A 6,798-nucleotide genomic window follows, 5' to 3' on the forward strand; every position below is an offset into this window, starting at 1 on the left:
TTGGAATTCTGCAGCAGAGGAAGCCGAGACTCAGGAGTCATTAGTTCTACTCCAGGAACCCGGTGGGCCATGGGCGTTGCCTTTCTACCCCAGGCTGGGTGACCCCTTTCAGCACGGCCCTGAATTCTTGGACTCACTCTCCTGTTTTTGTGGGCTGTCACGCTGGAACTGCTCGGGATGTGGACATTTGTTTAAGGAAAGCTGCGACCCCTGCTCAGAGTGTCCTGAGCCCCAGCCCACAGCGTGGACCCCGATGGATCCAAAAGCAGCTGCAGGAGAGGCTGAACCTGCAGAGGATATGAATCCCAGAACAATCAGAGAGACTGAGGCCTTGGGAACCTCCCAGGAGACTGAGGCCCGTGTCAGCGGGGGGTCCCCCTGCACTCCTCCCGGCACAGCCCTCCCCGGGGCTCCCACCCTAGGAGCGGGCAGCAGGACGAGGAGAGGAGCGGGTGCACAGGCTCCAGCTTGACTGCGGTTGTCTGGGCTCCATCGTCTCCACACTGAGAATCAGAGGTCTTCCCTGAGAACTGATCTCGTTCTTTGTCCTCCCTCCCCCCTTTCCTAGATGACTTGAAAGTTTTTCAATAAAATTTTACAAAAAAAAAAAAAAAAAAGGATTACTTTCGTTTTTCCTTTTACTGTCCGATTAAAGGGAGAGGATGGGCAGTGGAACGGGAGGCAGAGACCCCGCTGGAAACGTCTCACGGATCTGGGCTTTGAGGAGAAGAAGGATGCAGTCGAGTCCCTTCCCCTAATTGCAGGAAACTGCCATTGGCTCATTCTCATTACTGCATAATATTTGATTTTTGTGAGTAGATCACGATTTATCAATTATACTGTTGCTAGACATAATTTTTAGTTTGGGGCTGTTATGAATAGCGTTACTTTGAACATTACGTGTTTTTAGGTGAACGCGTACTACATGCGCTTCTGTTGGTTACAGAGCTGCCGCTAGGAGTAGAATTGTTGGGTCATAGAGTCTGCATGTTCAGCTTGAGTAGTGTTGACCTTAAAAATAAAATGGTCAGTTATTTTACCAGCAAAAAATGGGCTTATTTGGGAACAGCAAAGAATTACGATTCAGGACAAGCAAGCTATAGCAAAAGCCATAGGCAAGTCCAACAAAGGAAAGGGGTGTTTATGGAGAAAAAGAAGAAAGTTGGGAGCGGTTGTTTGGAACAAAAGTCTGTTGGAGGAAAGTGAGAGTCTCGGGTGAGGACGGTTTCTCACTGGTTGAGTTCCTGTAGAAGACGCAATGTACATCTTGTCCTGTTGGGGCCTATAATTCATGATTTTTTCCAGTTTATGATTCTTCTGCTGGGATCTGTAATCGACAGTTCTTCCTATAATTGGCATCGAATAGTACAGTGTGAGAGCGCCCCCTTCTGGCCTCCCAACTCCTTTTCAGTGGGGTTTTCCTGTATTCTCCCAGTGCTGACAGATTTGCACGTTATACCAATTCATATCCCACCAGCAGGGTATGAGAATTTGGGTTGCTCCTCATCCTTGCCAATATTGGGCATTTTCTGTTTTTTTCATTTTAGGCATTTAGTTGGATGTGTACAAGTAGAGAATTGTGGTTTTAATTTGCAATTCCCTAATGACTGATGAATCTGAGCACCTTTTTATATACTTATTGGCTCAGTCCCACTTTTATTCCCTGGATTATTTTTATACACCAAGTCTTTATTATACATAGAGAATAATATTGAAGAAACCAGGTTTGGCATTTTTAGATATGGATCTGTAGAGACAACTTAGTTTCTGAGGGTCTGCAAGGAGAAAGCTAGACCCAGAAAGTCTACAGTTTCTAACCAAAGATGAGTCCATCTCGCAGTCATTTAACACGTTGCTTACGGATCACGAGAATCTTCGTTTTTTTTTCTGAGCCATGCGTTAAGGACGGATAACGAGAATTCTCGTTTTTACTGTTGACTCTTTTTACTTTGCACATTTTATTGAATTATTTGTGTTTTGTTAATAACAAAGGAAGCTGCTTTCTGCAGTATCACACCAGGAGGGATTACTAACATCATAGGTGAGTAAATCCTAAAAAATTCCATAGAAAAATAATAAATGACATAGAAGCATTTACGCTTTAAAGAGAAGGGTGCATTTTAAAGTAGTTTCTTTTAAAAACCTGCTGGAACAGAGGGGTATGAGGGATTTAAACCCCGCCGTATGCAACGTGTTAACACAAGACTGATGAGTTGACTTACAAAGCAATTGAACAGATTCAATTTCCTATGACTCATATGACCTATAGCTGAGCAATGCAATGTCTTATAAGCTTTGTGGTCATCCCATGTTTTGATATTAAAGGTCATATTTCTGGAAGATTAAACAAGAGCTTTGTGATTAACAATTGAATATCCTAGGAAGCTACTTGCTCTTTCTTGCTAAAGACAACCAGAGACAGAGCCCACATACATTTAATTTTAAATAAGAATCTTTCCCCACTTGTCTAGTGCCCTATATTGCTCTTTTCTTTTTCTTTTTTAACTCTGGTAACAAAGTAAATATTTCCTACTCTACCCATTATCTTAATGAGAAGGATAAAATTGGAATTTCAAAATAATTTTCTTTTTGATAAGGCTTCTCATCAAATATCACAATGACATAATTTCTTTTAATTATGACTAGGGTTGACTAAAGTTTTTTTTTAGATTATATTTTATTATTTTCAGAGCAGTAACTGCTGACATTCAACCATATAACCTACTGTACAACTCACTATATTCATAGTGACAACTACACTGCCGTAGCAGTGTTGTATGCCTACCTCAGTTGAAATATAAATTCTTCAAAGAGGTCTTACTGAGCACCCACTCAAAAGTATCCCATTACTCCCTAACGCATTACTTTATTTTCATCATCAACTTAACATTATCTGATTCTTATTTATTCAGATATTTATCGACGCCCCCATTATTAGGTCAGCTTTATGAAGTGGATGTCTTGTTTGTCTCACTCAGTGTTTTATTCCCAGCACCTAGAACAGTGCTTAACCCTTCCTAGATGCTCGAATAAATCACCCCTACAAATTTTTAAGGGATATTGTTTATTAAACTCATATCAATTCAGCAGGGACACATCATCAGTAATATCTGCTTAGTCTTTCTCTCACTGTTTTTCTTAGCTGCCTTCTTTGGCCCCCAAATCTGTACCTGGGGGCATCAACCACTCACCACCCACCCTGACGGCTGGGAGAGTCTACTGCTTTTTAACTTTGAATATTCTCATAAATCCATAAAAGTATAAAGGATACAAACAGACTTTCACAGCCTCTTTAAAGAAAGGGGATTCCCAGTGTGGCGTGGAAATGGTTCTGTCACTTCCAGTGATATAAATGGGGTGGGGTCCGGGTGACTCAGTCCCACAGCCAGCTGGTCTTCTGACCTCGCAAGAATTTACTTGGATTGAGTGTTTTTCAGACCTCACCACTATCATTTGATAAAAGCAGTCTGGAAAACCCCTAGGTGGAAAAAGTTAGAGTGGATTTGGGTGAGGCAGGGTTGGAAGGGGGCACTTGGAGACCCACAAGAAAGTAGAGAATTCAGGCTCTTTGTAGAGTTGGGTGACTGGTGACTATAAACTCTGGAGTGAGAGAGCTTTGCTGCCTTCTTTCATTGCTCTCTGCTTTACCCCTGAGTCTGGGAGCTCAGGAGTTCTTAAGTCTTCCTGCTTCTCTAAGCCAAGAGCCCCTTTCCTATCCTCACATCCTTGTTTGCCCTGGGACAGAGGCTAAAGTCTAGTAGAGCTAGAAGGAAGAAATAGTGTCAGCAGTAGTGAGCTGGTCTGTGATGTTCACAGGGAATTAACAAGAGCAATCGAAGCGTCTTGGGAAATGCTTTGTTTAGGATTGTGGTTAGTGCTCACCTACCATCCTGACATGGAGAGTAGCATCGTTTAACAGATGCCTACCAGTGTTGTTATATTGTTACAGCAGTCACTCATTTACTATTTATTAGGCATCTGCTATGTATCAGACACATTTCCAGGTCCTGGGAATATAGTGAACAAGAAAGACAAATGTCCTACTTTCATGGAGCATATCATTGAGCAAAGATACTAAATAAAATAATAATCCACTTAATCTATAGTGGAAACCCAAATGAGATGATGATAGTGTGAATGAGTTTTCAGAGGACTTGACTGATTATTTTTCAATAAATCTTCTGGGAGAATGCAAGCATGAAAGGGAAATAATTTTTTTCTGTATGCTTTTTATTTTGATTGATTCCAAAAAGTTCACATCAAAGGAAATTCTTTCTCTAATGGTGTTCATACACTTCAATATGTGTTTGACAGCATTTGTCAAGAATTTAAAACAAAATGTCTAATAATGTCCCATCATCATATTTGCAATGATTAACGTACCAAAATTTAGGAAGCCAATTTAATGATTTTTGAATTTCACATTCATTCATTAACTAAATGATTGAATCGTATGTTAGGTGCTGGAGAGAAAATGGTCACCAAATCACATAAAATGCCTGCTCTCAGACAGCCTAACATCTAGCAGGATAGATAGACATGCAAAATCATTCAGGGAGATACAGGTGCCATGGGAAACAGAAAAAGTGACCTCATGAAACAGGGGTCAAGGAAGGCTTCTCGGGTCACATAATGTTGAAGATGGGATCTGAAGGAGAAGAGAGAGTGATACGGATGAAGAGCAAAGGGAAGAAGCCCCAGGCAGAGGAGCAGCCCATTCCATGCAGCTTGGTAACCATGTTTGGCTAATTAGAGGAACTTAAACAAACGTAGCACCTTGACCTTGGAGAGCATGTGGGAGTGCCGCAAGCTGAGGCTAGAGAGACGCTCAGGACCTGGATACTGGAGCGCCTTGTAAGCTTTTTTAAGGATTTCAGATTTTATCCTAAGAGCTACGGAAAGACACAAAAGGTCTTTTGTTTTGTTTTGAACAGGAAAGTGACCTAAATAGGATTGTTTTTGTCAAAAAGATCAGCTTGCTGTGTGGAAAATCGGTCACATGTTCAGATTCCCCCTGTGGATGCGGGGGGAAGGGTTTAACTGTTGTTTGGGTCTATGTTTCGGTGGCAGCTTGCTTTACGGGGGTACCTGTGAGAATGCAGTCAGCTAGAGAGGCAGATTTGACATTGTTCCATTGTTTCCGTGGCTTCTAGCAAAAGTAAGCCTAGATATGCTTGTTTTCAACACTAGATCCTTTCTCATCCTCCTTATGTTGTCTCTATTCTAGAAAGATCGAAAACTGCCTTCCTATATGTTTGGTTTTTATCTATATTGTGTTATTATATTTATATAGAGCTCTCACTTTAACATTCTATTTAATAGTTTCTTTTGTGATGCTAATAATCAACAACTTTGCCTTCCAGTTCAAAGTTCTGAATATAATTATCCACCCAGGGGAATTCAACTGGTTACCACAGAGCATGTTTCCTGGCCCTGAGAGACCACCCATCCTGAAGCTTCCTGCTCTCGTTCCTGAGTTGTTCAACCTGCACACCCAATCCTGGACTCGTGAGAAGCCCCCAGAGAGCTAACTCTCTTGCACTTTGGATTGTTTCCTCCAGTCTTCCAGGCTTTTGAGGACGTTAGATCCCATACTTGGTAGGCTAGTGTTTCACCCAAAACCCAAAGCAGCATGCCAACCAAGAAAGAGAAGCAAGGGGGTAGTTGAGGGTATCTAAGAAGATGTATAAGTTTGTGTCTTAAACTGTTTATCCCCTTTCCCACTCAGGTCCACTCATCGCTTCCCAGTATATCCAGCTTCCAAACCACAATATGGGGCTTCCCTTTTCTCCATTGGGAACAAAAATCTCCTCACTCTTGTTTCAGACTCATTCAGCCACAGATTCTTCTTCTAGACAGCTAATCATGATCTAGAAGAGGAAGGCAAGAGTTAAAACAATAATGTTCCCCACTTCTGTGGCTGGTCTCAAGGCAGTCAAACAATTCCCAGCATCTACTTGATGCTGCTGCCAGGTAGGGCCAGATTCCTCACGCCCTGAGTAAGGATGGTGAATGCACAGCAAGTGTAAGTTACGAGTTACCGGTATAAGAAAACTTTGGGAAAATGCGTCCAGTTAAAAGTGTACTAATTAGTAATGTTTTATTAACAAAGTATCTACTTTCAAAATTTTTAGGTTTTGTGGTGGGCTGAGACAGACGCAGCTCCCCAGGTGACGGCGACGTGCAGGAGGAGCCAGGGATGAGAAAAGCTGCCTCAGAGCCTTGCTGTTCAAAGTGTGCTTCATGGAGCACCGACGAAGGCACCACGCGGTGGCTAATTAGACACACGGACCTACTGAATTAGACTGCATTTTAACCAGATTCTCAGGTAAGTCGCACGCACAGGAAAGGTGGAGAGGCTGTTTTAGAGATTTGCTGACATCTACTGGAGACAGCAAATTCTTCAGAAGTCCCTGAAATGACTTGTTAAACCTAATCGAACGCCAGGGGTCACTGTAGCCTGCCACATGTGTGAAGAACTGCGGCAACCCTGAGGAGAACAATGCCTGAGGGAATGGTCCTGCATTGCTCAAGAATAATTGTGAAAACAAGAAACATGCTTTACCTAGTCCCTTTACTACGGGGGGGGGGGGGGGGGGGGGCGCTGAGTTTGCCACCCCCAAGTATGCCTTTTGGGCATATTATTTTAAGCTGGTTATTTTTAAGAAACAAAAGACTCAAGAAGAGCCTTTTACCACCCTCTCACTGACTATAGAAATTCAGAAAGAAAAACAGGCTCCAGGAAGGAAGGCTCCTCCCACCTGGTGAGAACCTGACCCACTTTTTGATAGATAAGAA

General features: G+C 42.4%; 1 long non-coding RNA gene across 1 annotated transcript; it reads left to right on the forward strand.

Annotated features, from left to right (window-relative positions):
* Positions 1-677: 677 nt before the first annotated feature.
* On the forward strand, positions 678-6,462 carry LOC141570433 (uncharacterized). Its single transcript, XR_012494438.1, has 3 exons — positions 678-811; positions 5,364-5,598; positions 6,135-6,462. It is a non-coding gene; the product is annotated as an uncharacterized LOC141570433 (long non-coding RNA).
* Positions 6,463-6,798: the final 336 nt, after the last annotated feature.

Source organism: Rhinolophus sinicus, linkage group LG03, assembly GCF_036562045.2.
Source record: "Rhinolophus sinicus isolate RSC01 linkage group LG03, ASM3656204v1, whole genome shotgun sequence".
Classification (NCBI taxonomy): Eukaryota; Metazoa; Chordata; class Mammalia; order Chiroptera; family Rhinolophidae; genus Rhinolophus; species Rhinolophus sinicus.